This window comes from Ranitomeya imitator, chromosome 7 (genome assembly GCF_032444005.1).
Source record: "Ranitomeya imitator isolate aRanImi1 chromosome 7, aRanImi1.pri, whole genome shotgun sequence".
NCBI classification, from domain to species: domain Eukaryota; kingdom Metazoa; phylum Chordata; class Amphibia; order Anura; family Dendrobatidae; genus Ranitomeya; species Ranitomeya imitator.
In genome coordinates, this window is record NC_091288.1 from 200,082,051 (window position 1) to 200,098,344 (window position 16,294).

The window sequence follows — 16,294 nt, forward strand, 5'->3', positions numbered from 1 at the left end:
CACGCAAAAAAGAAATAATAATTCTCACTTGTTGAGCTGGGTCACCAGAGGAGTGAGGTTTCAAGGCCAGAAACAGTTTGAAATTATTTTTGAAATTCACAAACTTGACTCTATCACCATAAAACAAATCAGGAATAGGAATTCTTGGTTCAAACATAGGCTTCTGAACCACCAAATCTTGAATCTTTTGTACATTTATAACGAGATTATCCATTGAAGAGCACAGACCCTGAATGTCCATGTCCACACCTGTGTCCTGAACCACCCAAATGTCTAGGGGAAAAAAAAGGCAAAACACAGTGCAAAGAAAAAAAAATGGTCTCAGAACTTCTTTTTTCCCTCTATTGAGAATCATTAGTACTTTTGGCTTCCTGTACTGTTATGAAAGGCAATTCAGTACCAAAATGGACATAGCGGTCAGAGCACATACAGTGATCTGACAATAACTCAAAATCATAGAACGAGCTCTGAGACGTGGGAACTCTGCAGACCGCAATCCCTAATCCTCTCCAAACAACACTAGAGGCAGCCGTGGATTGCGCATAACTCTGCCTATGCAACTCGGCACAGCCTGAGAAACTAACTAGCCTGAAGATAGAAAATAAGCCTACCTTGCCTCAGAGAAATACCCCAAAGGAAAAGGCAGCCCCCCACATATAATGACTGTGAGTAAGATGAAAAGACAAACGTAGGGATGAAATAGATTCAGCAAAGTGAGGCCTGACTTTCTTAACAGAGCGAGGATAGGAAAGATAACTTTGCGGTCTACACAAAACCCTAAAGAATACCACGCAAAGGGGGCAAAAAGACCCTCCGTACCGAACTAACGGCACGGAGGTACACCCTTTGCGTCCCAGAGCTTCCAGCAAAACAATTAGACAAGCTGGACAGAAAAAATAGCAAACAAATAGCAAAGAAGAACTTAGCTATGCAGAGCAGCAGGCCACAGGAATGATCCAGGGAAAAACAAGTCCAACACTGGAACATTGACAGGAAGCCAGGATCAAAGCATTAGGTGGAGTTAAGTAGAGCAGTACCTAACGACCTCACCACATCACCTGAGGTAGGAAACTCAGAAGCCGCAGTACCACTTCCCTCCACCAACAGAAGCTCACAGAGAGAATCAGCCAAAGTACCACTTGTGACCACAGGAGGGAGCTCTGCCACAGAATTCACAACAGGTAGTGTTGTAAATGCTCAATGTCTGTCCATCCAGTACAAATATGCTACTGATACACTGCTTTGCAACTCATCTATTCTGCTGCCCAGCATGTGAAACACAATTCTTTAGGGATGGAAGGGGAAGAACCAGGGGGATGACGATATAAGGGATGATGACCATGTGGGCAATGTACAAGACTTAGCAGAAGCAGGGGATAAAACCCCAGAATCATGGTCGAGAGATTATATGTAAGACTGTATTGCAAAGTCATCTCAGCTATTGGCAGCTATCGGCTATATTGTTGAATAAAAACCATTTGCAATTCCAATTTTTAATTACCTTTAATCCCTTTTAACTGCAAAGACCTTGAGTTGTAGATAGGCACAATGTCCTCCTTGTTGATGCTTTCTAAACATATCCAAGCATATGAAGTGATTTTATATATATATATATATATATATATATATATATATATATATATATATTTTATAACAAGAGCAGTAAACTTGTCTTTCCTATGAATAAAATATAATATTATTTATTTATAACTCTTATTTCATGAAAATCCCAGCTTCTTACCTACAGTAAGTTTTTTTTTTTTCCGTTGCTGGCCACATGAACTGAGATTTTTCTACCTTTGTCTTCCTTGTATCTTCCTATTGCCTTCCTCTTCAATGGCCCTCTGGCATTTCAGACTGACATATATAATGCTTCAATTTTTTCATTAGACGTGTGGAGAGGTTTACAGCAATGCAAGTATATAAAAATAAATGCTATATTTGGGGATACTTTAATAATTTTTGTGTATACTGCTTGTAGCCTTTTCAGTTATGATAGCTGTGATCGGGAAGTTGTCGTCTGTATTTTATGTTTTCTCTGTGTTTCTTAAAGGGTTTATCTAGGATTATTTAATTTCTTTTACAACGGGCCTAATTATTAACAGGCAGGTAGTTGCTAAATACTTGCCTATTGTGCCAGGCGTCGATGTCACTTCAATAGAGTAGCTCCTTTTCTTCTGCTCTGCATTGCTGATGGGGCATTACTGCCAATATCTTGTTGATTAACAACTTAACTGCTGGGAGCCAGTTGTCAATTTTCATGATGTCGGCACCATCCATGGAGCAGCCCAAAACAATAAGAGCTTCTCAGCTTCTCCCAAGACCTTCTTCTCTCCTCCACACTTATTCGCTCCTCATCCAACCGCCTCCAAGACTTCTCCCGAATATCCCCCATCCTCTGGAATTCTTTGCCCCCAACACGTCCGACTATCAACCACATTTGGATCCTTCAGACGGAACCTGAAAACCCATCTCTTCATGAAAGCCTACAGCCTGCACTGACACCGCTGCCTCCTCACCACCACCGAAGCTACCGCCTCACTAACACCGGAGCTCCTGCAACCCTCAACCTACTGTCTCCTTCCCCATAATCCTGTAGAATGTAAGTCCGCAAGGGCAGGGTCCTCGCCCCTCTGTATCAGTCTGTCACTGTTAGTTTACTAAACTAAGTGATATCTGTAATTTGTATGTAACACCTTCTCATATACAGCACTATGGAATCAATGGTGCTATATAAATAAATAATAATAATAAAATAAAGCAGCTGAATCGCCGGCAGGAGCGGTCAGTGACCGTCCTGTGCCGGCACTGGTAGAACAGGCAGGTTGCTGCTTCTGTTAGCATTGACCTGCCTGTAAATTTATAGACCCATAGTAAAAAATAATAAAATAGTCCTGGGCAAGCACTTTATGCCTTCTTTTGTGCTCTCCGAAGATGTCCTTTGTAGCCCAAGGAAATTATTATACAACAATGAGCATTAATACCTGTGGCTTCCATATGCTGATGATCTCCTTATGGTCAAGAAAGTGGAGAATCTTACCAGAAATGCCAAGGCATTTGCGCTGTAATCCCTCCCAGTCTGACTTGATTGATGTTTGTCAAGGAAATGTCATTACAAGTCTAGGAAAACTCAGCGGAGAAGATTCCATCATGTGTCTATCAACTTTATGGAGCCGAGGCAAGTAATTCCAGCGTTACCACAGAAGATATGCTCCATATGTGCAAGATTTTGGCTGGAATTGTGGTGCCCTTCCCCATCTACTTAGATATCAAGCCTGACTGGTTGAAATTAGGCAGTAACATACTGTTTTTTTTTTCAATCATTTCCACCTCACTGCCTGAAAAAAAACTCATTAATACAGTGTGTCCCTAAAGCCATGATGCACTTTTGACCAGTCACTGGAAAGCAGCAAAAAATGATAGAAATGTGAAATCTGCTCCAAATAAAAGAAAAACTCTCCCAGATTCATACCTATCACCTTATCATGCATCAGGCCACCCACACGACTGGCATGGAAAACCACACTGCTGGCATAAGCTTGTGGTTGCATGATGTCATAGACCTGGCAGTGTATTAATCAGAGTTCAGTATATTAGGGGTTAATCTGACTGGGGGCTCAGCAACAGCTTAAATTAGTTTGTGTTGTTTGATTGGTTCTTGTTATTTCTCCTCATGAACAGTTCTGATATGATTTGGCCAGAGAAGGGGCACCAAAATGTAAACTATAAAAGTGCACCATGACTTTATGGACACACTGTATATGGCAGGTAAATGTATTTTTTTCATAGTGGTGCTAAAAAGTGGTAATATATTGCGTCAGTCTTAAAACATGTGTTAACTCAAACACATAAATCTAATAACTTTCCCCCTTTTCTCTTCACCCTACACATAGCTGACAAAGACTAAAGCACTCAGTCAACAATTAAAAAAATATGAAATATGTCATGGTTGTATTCACCACTTAAACTTAAAGGAAATCTGTCAGCAGATATTTGCTCTGTAATCTAAGAAGAGCATGATATAGGGGCAGAGACTCTAATTCCATCGATGTATCACTTACTGGGCTGTGTGTTGCTGTTTCAATAAAATCAGTGCTTTATCAGCAGAAGAATATCATTACAGAACTAGGTCTCTCATGCCATGTAGTCCTCCTGCTCAGTGTAACCATGCCCACACCACTGATTAGAAGCTTTCTGTAAATGCACAGTTTACAAACAGCAGCCAATCAGAGGTGTGGGAGGGGTAAAACAGGGCTCAGCATTCTGAGCTCTGTTAAATCTGCACCAGAGAAAACAAGGATTGTATCAAAATGACTGCAATCAGTCCAAAAAGTGATACATCACACAAATCAGGGTTTCAGCCCCTACATTAGGCTGTTCTCGAATTACATAGCAAAACCTGCTGATAAATTCCCTTTAAAGCTGTCTTTAACTTTAATAGGCTTTTTCACACAAGACTTTAACTCTGCAAACCCCACCTTTTTGGTCAAGAATGAAAAAAGACCCATAGGTGTTCCCGGACGCGACAAGCTCTCACTCGTTACATATATTGCTCAAAGTATTTGTATGATTAATACTTTTGATTTTCAGGTGCTGTAATAATAAGCAACAGTTAACTATGTATATATCTACAGAAATGTATGATTGCTTGTCTCTCCCCTGTTTCCATAGGGGTATTTCCTTTTATCCCTCCTCTCCTTCATTCCCTACCCTTCCCTTCCTTATCTTCCCCCCCTTCTCCTCATTTCCCTCCTTCCCCAGAGTGATTAACCCCTTCCCGACCCATGACGCCACGTAGGCGTCATGAAAGTCGGTGCCAATCCGACCCATGACGCCTATGTGGCGTCATGGAAAGATCGCGTCCCTGCATATCGGGTGAAAGGGTTAACTCCCATTTCACCCGATCTGCAGGGACAGGGGGAGTGGTAGTTTAGCCCAGGGGGGGTGGCTTCACCCCCTCGTGGCTACGATCGCTCTGATTGGCTGTTGAAAGTGAAACTGCCAATTAGAGCGATTTGTAATATTTCACCTATTATAACTGGTGAAATATTACAATCCAGCCATGGCCGATGCTGAACTACCATCGGCCATGGCTGGAAATACTAATGTGCCCCACCCCACCCCACCGATCGCCCCCCCAGCCCCCCGATCTGGCCGGTACACTGCTCCGGCTCCCCTCCGTCCAGTGCTCCGCTCCCCCCCGTGCTCTTGTCCGCTCCCCCCGTGCTCCAATCACCCCCCCGTGCTCCAATCACCCCCCCTGCACTCCGATCCACCCCCCCCGGTGCTCCGTTCCACCCCCCCGTGCTCCATTCCAGCCCCCCCGTGCTCCGTTCCACGCCCCCCGTGCTCCGTTCCACCCCTCCCGCGCTCCGATTCCCCCCCTGTGCTCCGATCCCCCCCCCGTGGTCCCCCCCACCCCATCATACTTACCGATCCAGCCGGGGTCCCGTCCGTCTTCTTCCTGGGCGCCGCCATCTTCCAAAATGGCGGGCGCATGCGCAGTGCGCCCGCCGAATCATCCGGCCGGCAGATTCGTTCCAAAGTGCATTTTGATCACTGAGAGATTATATCTCAGTGATCAAAATAAAAAAAATAATAAATGACGCCCCCCCTTTGTCACCCCCATAGGTAGGGACAATAAAAAAATAAAGAAATTTTTTTCTTCCACTAATGTTAGAATAGGGTTAGGGTTAGGGGTAGGGGTAGGGGTAGGGTTAGGGTTAGGGGTAGGGTTAGGGGTAGGGTTAGGGTTAGGGTTAGGGGTAGGGTTAGGGCTAGGGTTAGGGCTAGGGGTAGGGTTAGGGGTAGGGTTAGGGGTAGGGCTAGGGTTAGGGTTTCGGTATGTGCACACGTATTCTGGTCCTCTGCGGATTTTTCCGCTGCGGATTTGATAAATCCGCAGTGCTAAACCGCTGCGGATTTATGGCGGATTTACCGCGTTTTTTTCTGCGCATTTCACTGCGGTTTTACAACTGCGATTTTCTATTGGAGCAGTTGTAAAACCGCTGCGGAATCCGCAGAAAGAAGTGACATGCTGCGGATTGTAAACCGCTGCGTTTCCGTGCAGTTTTTCCGCAGCATGTGTACAGCGATTTTTGTTTCTCGTAGGTTTATATTGAACTGTAAACTCATGGGAAACTGCTGCGGATCCGCAGCGTTTTCCGCAGCGTGTGCACATACCTTTAGAATTAGGCTATGTGCACACTGTGCGGATTTGGCTGCGGATTGGCCGCTGCGGATTCGCAGCAGTGTTCCATCAGGTTTACAGTACCATGTAAACATATGAAAAACCAAACCCGCTGTGCCCATGGTGCGGAAAATACCGCGCGGAAACGCTGCGTTGTATTTTCCGCAGCATGTCAATTCTTTGTGCGGATTCCGCAGCGTTTTACACCTGTTCCTCAATAGGAATTCGCAGGTGAAATCCGCACAAAAAACACTTGAAATCCGCAGAAAATCCACAGGTAAAACGCAGTGCCTTTTACCCGCGGATTTTTCAAAAATGGTGAGGAAATATCTCACACGAATCCGCAACGTGGGCACATAGCCTTAGGGTTTGGGTTGGAATTAGGGTTGTGGTTAGGGTTGTGATTAGGGTTATGGCTACAGTTGGGATTAGGGTTAGGGGTGTGGGGGGGTTAGTGTTGGAGTTAGAATTGAGGGGTTACCACTGTTCAGGCACATCAGGGGTCTCCAAACGCAACATGGCGCCACCATTGATTCCAGCCAATCTCGTATTCAAAAAGTCAAATGGTGCTCCCTCACTTCCGAGCCCTGACGTGTGCCCAAACAGTGGTTTAGCCCCACATATGGGGTACCAGCATACTCAGGACAAACTGCGCAACAATTACTGGGGTCCAATTTCTCCTGTTACCCTTGTGAATCTAAAAAAATGCTTGCTAAAACATAATTTTTGAGGAAAAAAAATGATTTTTTATTTTCACGGCTCTGCGTTGTAAACGTCTGTGAAGCTCTTGGGGGTTCAAAGTGCTCACCACATATCTAGATAAGTTACTTGGGGGGTCTAGTTTCTAAAATGGGGTCACATGTGGGGGTTTCTACTGTTTAGGCACACCAGGGGCTCTGCAAACGCAACGTGACACCCGCAGACCATTCCATCAAAGTCTGCATTTCAAAAGTCACTACTTCCCTTCTGAGCCCCGACGTGTGCCCAAACAGTGGTTTACCCCCACTCATGGAGTATCAACGTACTCAGGAGAAACTGGACAACAACTTTTGGGGTCCAATTTCTCCTGTAACCCTTGGGAAAATAAAAAATTCTGGGCTAAATAATTATTTTTGAGGAAAGAAAACGTATTTATTATTTTCACGGCTCTGCATTATAAACTTCTATGAAGCACTTGGGGGTTCAAAGTGCTCACCACACATCTAGATAAGTTCCTTTCGGGGTCTAGTTTCCAAAATGGGGTCACTTGTGGGGGGTTTCTACTGTTTAGGCACATCAGGGGCTCTGCAAACGCAACGTGACGCCCGCAGAGCATTCCATCAAAGTCTGCATTTCAAAACGTCACTACTTCAATTCCAAGCCCCGGCATGTGCCCAAACAGTAGTTTACCCCCACATATGGGGTATCACCGTACTCAGGAGAAACTGTACAACAAATATTGGGGTCAAATTTCTCCTGTTACCCTTGGAAAAATAAAAAATTGCAGGCTAAAAGATAATTTTTGAGAAAATAATTTTTTTTTTTTTTTTTCATGGCTCTGCGTTATAAACTTCTGTGAAGCACTTGGGGGTTCAAAGTCCTCACCACACATCTAGGTTAGTTCCTTTGGGGGTCTAGTTTCCAAAATGGTGTCATTTCTGGGGGATCTCCAATGTTTAGGCACACAGGGGCTCTCCAAACGTGACATGGTGTCCGCTAATGATTGGAGCTAATTTTCCATTTAAAAAGCCAAATGGCGTGCCATCCCTTCCGAGCCCTGCCGTGCGCCCAAACAGTGGTTTACCCCCACATATGGGGTATCAGCGTACTCAGGATAAACTGGACAACAATATTTGGGGTCCAATTTCTCCTATTATCCTTGGCAAAATAGGAAATTCCAGGCTAAAAAATCATTTTTGAGGAAAGAAAAATTATTTTTTATTTTCATGGCTCTGCGTTATAAACTTCTGTAAAGCACCTGGGGGTTTAAAGTGCTCAATATGCATCTAGATAAGTTCCTTGGGGGGTCTAGTTTCCAAAATGGGGTCACTTGTGGGGGAGCGCCAATGTTTAGGCACACAGGAGCTATCCAAACGCGACATGGTGTCCGCTAATGATTGGAGCTAATTTTCCATTCAAAAAGTCAAATGGCGCGCCTTCCCTTCCGAGCCCTGCCGAGTGCCCAAACAGTGGTTTACCCCCACATATGAGGTATCGACGTACTCGGGAGAAATTGCCCAACAAATTTTATTATCCATTTTATCCTACTGCCCATGTGAAAATGAAAAAATTGAGGCGAAATGAATTTTTTTGTGAAAAAAAAGTACTTTTTCATTTTTACAGATCAATTTGTGAAGCACCTGAGGGTTTAAAGTGCTCACTAGGCATCTAAATAAGTTCCTTGGGGGGTCTAGTTTCCAAAATGGGGTCACTTGTGGGGGAGCGCTAATGTTTAGGCACACAGGAGCTATCCAAACGCGACATGGTGTCCGCTAATGATTGGAGCTAATTTTCCATTCAAAAAATCAAATGGCGCGCCTTCCCTTCCGAGCCCTGCCGAGTGCCCAAACAGTGGTTTACCCCCACATATGAGGTATCGACGTACTCGGGAGAAATTGCCCAACAAATTTTATGATCCATTTTATCCTACTGCCCATGTGAAAATGAAAAAATTGAGGCGAAAAGAATTTTTTTGTGAAAAAAAAGTACTTTTTCATTTTTACAGATCAATTTGTGAAGCATCTGAGGGTTTAAAGTGCTCACTAGGCATCTAAATAAGTTCCTTGGGGGGTCTAGTTTCCAAAATGGGGTCACTTGTGGGGGAGCGCCAATGTTTAGGCACACAGGAGCTATCCAAACGCGACATGGTGTCCGCTAACGATGGAAATAATTTTTCATTCAAAAAGTCAAATGGCGCTCCTTCCCTTCCGAGCCTTACCATGTGCCCAAACAGTGGTTTACCCCCACATGTGAGGTATTGGTGTACTCAGGAGAAATTGCCCAACACATTTTAGGATCCATTTTAGCCTGTTGCCCATGTGAAAATGAAAAATTGAGGCTAAAATAATTTTTTTGTGAAAAAAAAAGTACTTTTTCATTTTTACGGATCAATTTGTGAAGCACCTGGGGGTTCAAAATGCTCACTATGCATCTAGATAAGTTCCTTGGGGCGTCTAGTTTCCAAAATGGGGTCACTTGTGGGGGAGCTCCAATTTTTAGGCACACGGGGGCTCTCCAAACGTGACATGGTGTCCGCTAAAGAGTGGAGCCAATTTTTGATTCAAAAAGTCAAATGGCGCTCCTTCCCTTCCAAGCCCTGCCGTGCGCCCAAACAGTGGTTTACCCCCACATATGAGGTATCAGCGTACTCAGGACTAATTGTACAACAACTTTCGTGGTTCAGTTTCTCCTTTTACCATTGGGAAAATAAAAAAATTGTTGCTAAAAGATAATTTTTGTGACTAAAAAGTTAAATGTTCATTTTTTCCTTCCATGTTGCTTCTGCTGCTGTGAAGCACCTGAAGGGTTAATAAACTTCTTGAATGTGGTTTTGAGTACCTTGAGGGGTGCAGTTTTTAGAATGGTGTCACTTTTGGGTATTTTCAGCCATATAGACCCCTCAAACTGACTTCAAATGTGAGGTGGTCCCTAAAAAAATGGTTTTGTAAATTTCGTTGTAAAATTGACAAATCGCTGGTCAAATTTTAACCCTTATAACTTCCTAACAAAAAAAATTTTGTTTCCAAAATTGTGCTGATGTAAAGTAAACATGTGGGAAATGTTATTTATTAACTATTTTGTGTCACATATCTCTCTGGTTTAACAGAATAAAAATTCAAAATGTGAAAATTGCGAAATTTTCAAAATTTTCGCCAAATTTCCGTTTTTATCACAAATAAACGCAGAATTTATTGACCTAAGTTTACCACTACCATGAAGCCCAATATGTCACGAAAAAACAATCTCAGAACCGCTAGGATCCGTTGAAGCGTTCCTGAGTTATTACCTCATAAAGGGACACTGGTCAGAATTGCAAAAAACGGCAAGGTCTTTAAGGTCAAAATAGGCTGGGTCATGAAGGGGTTAAAAAACATTCAATAAAAATGATTTGAAAAAGAATGAAAAAAGACCTTTCCAATCTATTCTCAGCCCAACTGGAGAACTTCAATTCTTGTTTCTCTAATGGAAACCCTTCCATCAGTTCCTCCGCTGACTGCATCACACAGAAAATCCAATTCTAAAATCTCAAATTTACTCTACAAATGTCCAATCTAATTGTTACTAAAACGCATTCCAATCAGCCCCTTTAAGAGTCTTCCTTCCATAACTATTCCCAATATTCTGCTGGTTGTACATGAAAGAGACAGAGATATATTTGCACTACAGAGTCAGAAATGTACGGAAAAAAATGTGCGACTCAAAACTAGTAAATCATAAGTAAGGAGAAGGGTTTTTTTTAGCTTTCCTTCAAATATTAACTATTTACAAAGTAACATAGTAACATAGTTAGTAAGGCCGAAAAAAGACATTTGTCCATCCAGTTCAGCCTATATTCCATCATAATAAATACCCAGATCTACGTCCTTCTACAGAACCTAATAATTGTATGATACAATATTGTTCTGCTCCAGGAAGACATCCAGGCCTCTCTTGAACCCCTCGACTGAGTTCGCCATCACCACCTCCTCAGGCAAGCAATTCCAGATTCTCACTGCCCTAACAGTAAAGAATCCTCTTCTATGTTGGTGGAAAAACCTTCTCTCCTCCAGACGCAAAGAATGCCCCCTTGTGCCCGTCACCTTCCTTGGTATAAACAGATCCTCAGCGAGATATTTGTATTGTCCCCTTATATACTTATACATGGTTATTAGATCGCCCCTCAGTCATCTTTTTTCTAGACTAAATAATCCTAATTTCGCTAATCTATCTGGGTATTGTAGTTCTCCCATCCCCTTTATTAATTTTGTTGCCCTCCTTTGTACTCTCTCTAGTTCCATTATATCCTTCCTGAGCACCGGTGCCCAAAACTGGACACAGTACTCCATGTGCGGTCTAACTAGGGATTTGTACAGAGGCAGTATAATGCTCTCATCATGTGTATCCAGACCTCTTTAAATGCACCCCATGATCCTGTTTGCCTTGGCAGCTGCTGCCTGGCACTGGCTGCTCCAGGTAAGTTTATCATTAACTAGGATCCCCAAGTCCTTCTCCCTGTCAGATTTACCCAGTGGTTTCCCGTTCAGTGTGTAATGGTGATAATGATTCCCTCTTCCCATGTGTATAACCTTACATTTATCATTGTTAAACCTCATCTGCCACCTTTCAGCCCAAGTTTCCAACTTATCCAGATCCATCTGTAGCAGAATACTATCTTCTCTTGTATTAACTGCTTTACATAGTTTTGTATCATCTGCAAATATCGATATTTTACTGTGTAAACCTTCTACCAGATCATTAATGAATATGTTGAAGAGAACAGGTCCCAATACTGACCCCTGCGGTACCCCACTGGTCACAGCGACCCAGTTAGAGACTATACCATTTATAACCACCCTCTGCTTTCTATCACTAAGCCAGTTACTAACCCATTTACACACATTTTCCCCCAGACCAAGCATTCTCATTTTGTGTACCAACCTCTTGTGCGGCACGGTATCAAACGCTTTGGAAAAATCGAGATATACCACGTCCAATGACTCACCGTGGTCCAGTCTATAGCTTACCTCTTCATAAAAACTGATTAGATTGGTTTGACAGGAGCGATTTCTCATAAACCCATGCTGATATGGAGTTAAACAGTTATTCTCATTGAGATAATCCAGAATAACATCCCTCAGAAACCCTTCAAATATTTTACCAACAATAGAGGTTAGACTTACTGGCCTATAATTTCCAGGTTCACTTTTAGAGCCCTTTTTGAATATTGGCACCACATTTGCTATGCGCCAATCCTGCGGAACAGACCCTGTCTCTATAGAGTCCCTAAAAATAAGAAATAATGGTTTATCTATTACATTACTTAGTTCTCTTAGTACTCGTGGGTGTATGCCATCCGGACCCGGAGATTTATCTATTTTAATCTTATTTAGCCGGTTTCGCACCTCTTCTTGGGTTAGATTGGTGACCCTTAATATAGGGTTTTCATTGTTTCTTGGGATTTCACCTAGCATTTCATTTTCCACCGTGAATACCGTGGAGAAGAAGGTGTTTAATATGTTAGCTTTTTCCTCGTCATCTACAACCATTCTTTCCTCACTATTTTTTAAGGGGCCTACATTTTCAGTTTTTATTCTTTTACTATTGATATAGTTGAAGAACAGTTTGGGATTAGTTTTACTCTCCTTAGCAATGTGCTTCTCTGTTTCCTTTTTGGCAGCTTTAATTAGTTTTTTAGATAAAGTATTTTTCTCCCTATAGTTTTTTAGAGCTTCAATGGTGCCATCCTGCTTTAGTAGTGCAAATGCTTTCTTTTTACTGTTAATTGCCTGTCTTACTTCTTTGTTTAGCCACATTGGGTTTTTCCTATTTCTAGTCCTTTTATTCCCACAAGGTATAAACCGCTTACACTGCCTATTTAGGATGTTCTTAAACATTTCCCATTTATTATCTGTATTCTCATTTCTGAGGATATTGTCCCAATCTACCAGATTAAGGGCATCTCTAAGCTGTTCAAACTTTGCCTTCCTAAAGTTCAATGTTTTTGTGACTCCCTGACAAGTCCCCCTAGTGAAAGACAGGTGAAACTGCACAATATTGTGGTCGCTATTTCCTAAATGCCCAACCACCTGCAGATTTGTTATTCTGTCAGGTCTATTAGATAGTATTAGGTCTAAAAGTGCTGCTCCTCTGGTTGGATTCTGCACCAATTGTGAAAGATAATTTTTCTTGGTTATTAGCAGAAACCTGTTGCCTTTATGGGTTTCACAGGTTTCTGTTTCCCAGTTAATATCCGGGTAGTTAAAGTCCCCCATAACCAGGACCTCATTATGGGTTGCAGCTTCATCTATCTGCTTTAGAAGTAGACTTTCCATGCTTTCTGTTATATTTGGGGGTTTGTAACAGACCCCAATGAGAATTTTGTTACCATTTTTCCCTCCATGAATTTCAACCCATATGGACTCGACATCCTCATTCCCTTCGCTAATATCCTCCCTTAAAGTGGACTTTAGACAAGACTTTACATAGAGACAAACCCCTCCTCCTCTCCGATTTTTACGATCCTTTCTAAACAGACTGTAACCCTGTAAGTTAACTGCCCAGTCATAGCTTTCATCTAACCATGTCTCGGTTATTCCCACTATGTCAAAGTTACCTGTAGATATTTCTGCTTCTAGTTCTTCCATCTTGTTTGTCAGGCTTCTGGCATTTGCGAGCATGCAGTTTAGAGGATTTTGTTTTGTTCCAATCTCCTCACTGTGGATTGTTTTAGAAATGTTCTTACCTCCCTTCTGAGTATGTTTTCCTGGGTCGTCTTTGTACGAGTCTAATGTTTTTCTTCCCGCCCCCTCTTCTTCTAGTTTAACGCCCTCCTGATGAGTGTAGCGAGTCTTCTGGCGAATGTGTGTTTCCCAGGTTTGTTGAGGTGTAGTCCGTCTCTGGCGAGGAGTCCACCATACCAGTAAGTAGATAATGATGCCGATCTTTCTTCACCAGAATCTTCCATATTATTAATTCTGCTCTGTTTTTGAAGTATGATGAAAGGAAATTCAAAGAAGACAAAATGTACAGCCAGCTATTACAGGTCCATGTGGACTGCCGTGGAAAGTAGCCCACCTCATGGCCTAAAATGCTTCTCGAGGAACCTCAACTTCCAAGCTTTCACTTTGCTAAAGTTTCTGAAGCTCTGTTGGTAGCCTTGGGGTATTCCTCACGCCATGCTTTTCGTCTTGTGGTTCTCACAACAACTTTCATAGGTCCGGGGGTAGTTGGTATAAATGTGCCTATATACTTGGTTGTTGGCCAAAAACTCATTTCTCCATCTTGGCAGATTGTTCATGGATTTTCAATTCCCTCGAGAACAAAAGCTCAAACATATTGACATTTAACCCGCCCAATCCTTCTTTCCACCATCTTCCTTTGGTCAAGATACCCTATTTTTTATTTTAGACAGTCATGCTGTTGAAAGAAAGAAGTTTGCAATTAGCTCTCCCCCAGAAGACAGATAACTATGGTGCTAGTACCACCATTGAAGGTAGCCATCTGAAAAGCCAATGTTCAACTCATTAATGAGTCTTGCAACATGACCAGGAATATTAACCAAACCAACAACATGTGGCCATATTAACCAAACCGACAACATGACCAAGAATATTAACCAAATCGGCAAAAAGTTGCAATATTAACCAAACCAGCAATCATTAACCCATTATCTACTTATGTCCTATTTTTGGGGACGCCCAATCTTTAGCTTCTAGCGACTAAGATTTTATAATTTTTATTATTAGGTCCAATTTTATGTGTTGTGTTGGTAAAATGAATGTTTTCAAAATAGGAAATCATGTCATTGTCATTTTTAATTGAATATTGGGATGCCCTTTTCTGAAAAATCCGTACTTGTAAACATGTTAATTTGGCAAGTAATGGGATAAAGAGTTATGTATTGATTTATTGGGTAGGTACCCAAAATACTTGTCACTAGCAAAATAGTTTTCTAATATCAGGGATAGGGCTAATGTGTTTTTATTGTCTATATTGCATTGCCGGTAGGACTCCATGTAAATCCGGTCTCTGTGGTACGTACATACCCTCAAACTCTCCAACAGATGTGGCAGAAGTGTCGGCAACTGCTGAAATTTTACAGAGATGCAGGGAGCTGATAGATACTTTTCTAGGGTACTGCATGAGAAACCGTGACTGTTGTGGAGGGCCAAACCAACATGCCACACTTAATTTTGTTTTATATTATTGTTATCCTTAATGATGCTAGTATTATTACTATCTTATATTATTGCACAGAATTCAGTATGCTAATAAAGGTTATTATAAGGTATATTGCAATGTGTTCTTATCTGTAGCATCTAAACAAACCAGAAAATAAGCCAAAAATACGGACTTAAAACTTAACATTTAATATTACCATTAAAAATGTTATGACACATCACACATAAAAAACAGAATCCCAAGACAAAGAGTAGCCAGATAAATATCTGTCAAATTTTGGAGACTGAGAAAACTACCACTACAACTGGCAATGTAACACCAAAAACAGCATAATTAAATTAAATTGCTGTGTCAGAAGTGTTGATAATTATGCGTTGCCTATCAAAAGTGTTGATAATTATGCGTATGTTCAATAGTCACATGTATTTGTTCAGTAGGATTTTACAAGGTATGGTACACTTAAGAGATGCTCTCTTGAGGTCTAGGAGAAGTCCGCAGTCTTCAGATTCCTCACGTCCATGCAGTGGGAACAGATCCATTACTCAGTCACTTGATGGACTGAAATAAGATTACCTCTCCCTAATTTTTAACCAGGGAAAGCCGTCTATCTCTGACTCTTCTGGTCTAGAAGGAAAGGGAAAGGTTGAGTGTTGTGAATTCTGTTGTCAAGCTCCCTCCTGTGGTCATGAATGGTACTTCGGCTGGTTCTGTCCATGGGCTTCCTCTGGTGGTTGTGAGTGGAGCTGCTGCTTCTGAGTTTCCTTCCACAGGTGACGAGGTTAATTCGTTAGCTGGCTGCTCTATTTAACTCCACTTAGATCATTGCTCCATGCCACCTGTCAATGTTCCAGTATTGATCTTGTTCTCTCCTGGATCGTTCTTGTGACCTGTCTTCCCAGCAGAAGCTAAGTTCCTGCTTGCTTTTCTCTGGTTTGCTATTTTTCTGTCCAGCTTGCTATTTTGATTTTGTCTTGCTTGCTGGAAGCTCTGGGACGCAGAGGGAGCGCCTCCGCATCGTGAGTCGGTGCGGAGGGTCTTTTTGCGCCCTCTGCGTGGTCTTTTTGTAGTTTTTGTGCTGACCGCAAAGTTACCTATCCTATCCTCTGTCTGTTCAGTAAGTCGGGCCTCACTTTGCTAAATCTATTTCATCTCTGTGTTTGTAATTTTCATCTTTACTCACAGTCATTATATGTGGGGGGCTGCCTTTTCCTATGGGGAATTTCTCTGAGGCAAGGTAGGCTTTAT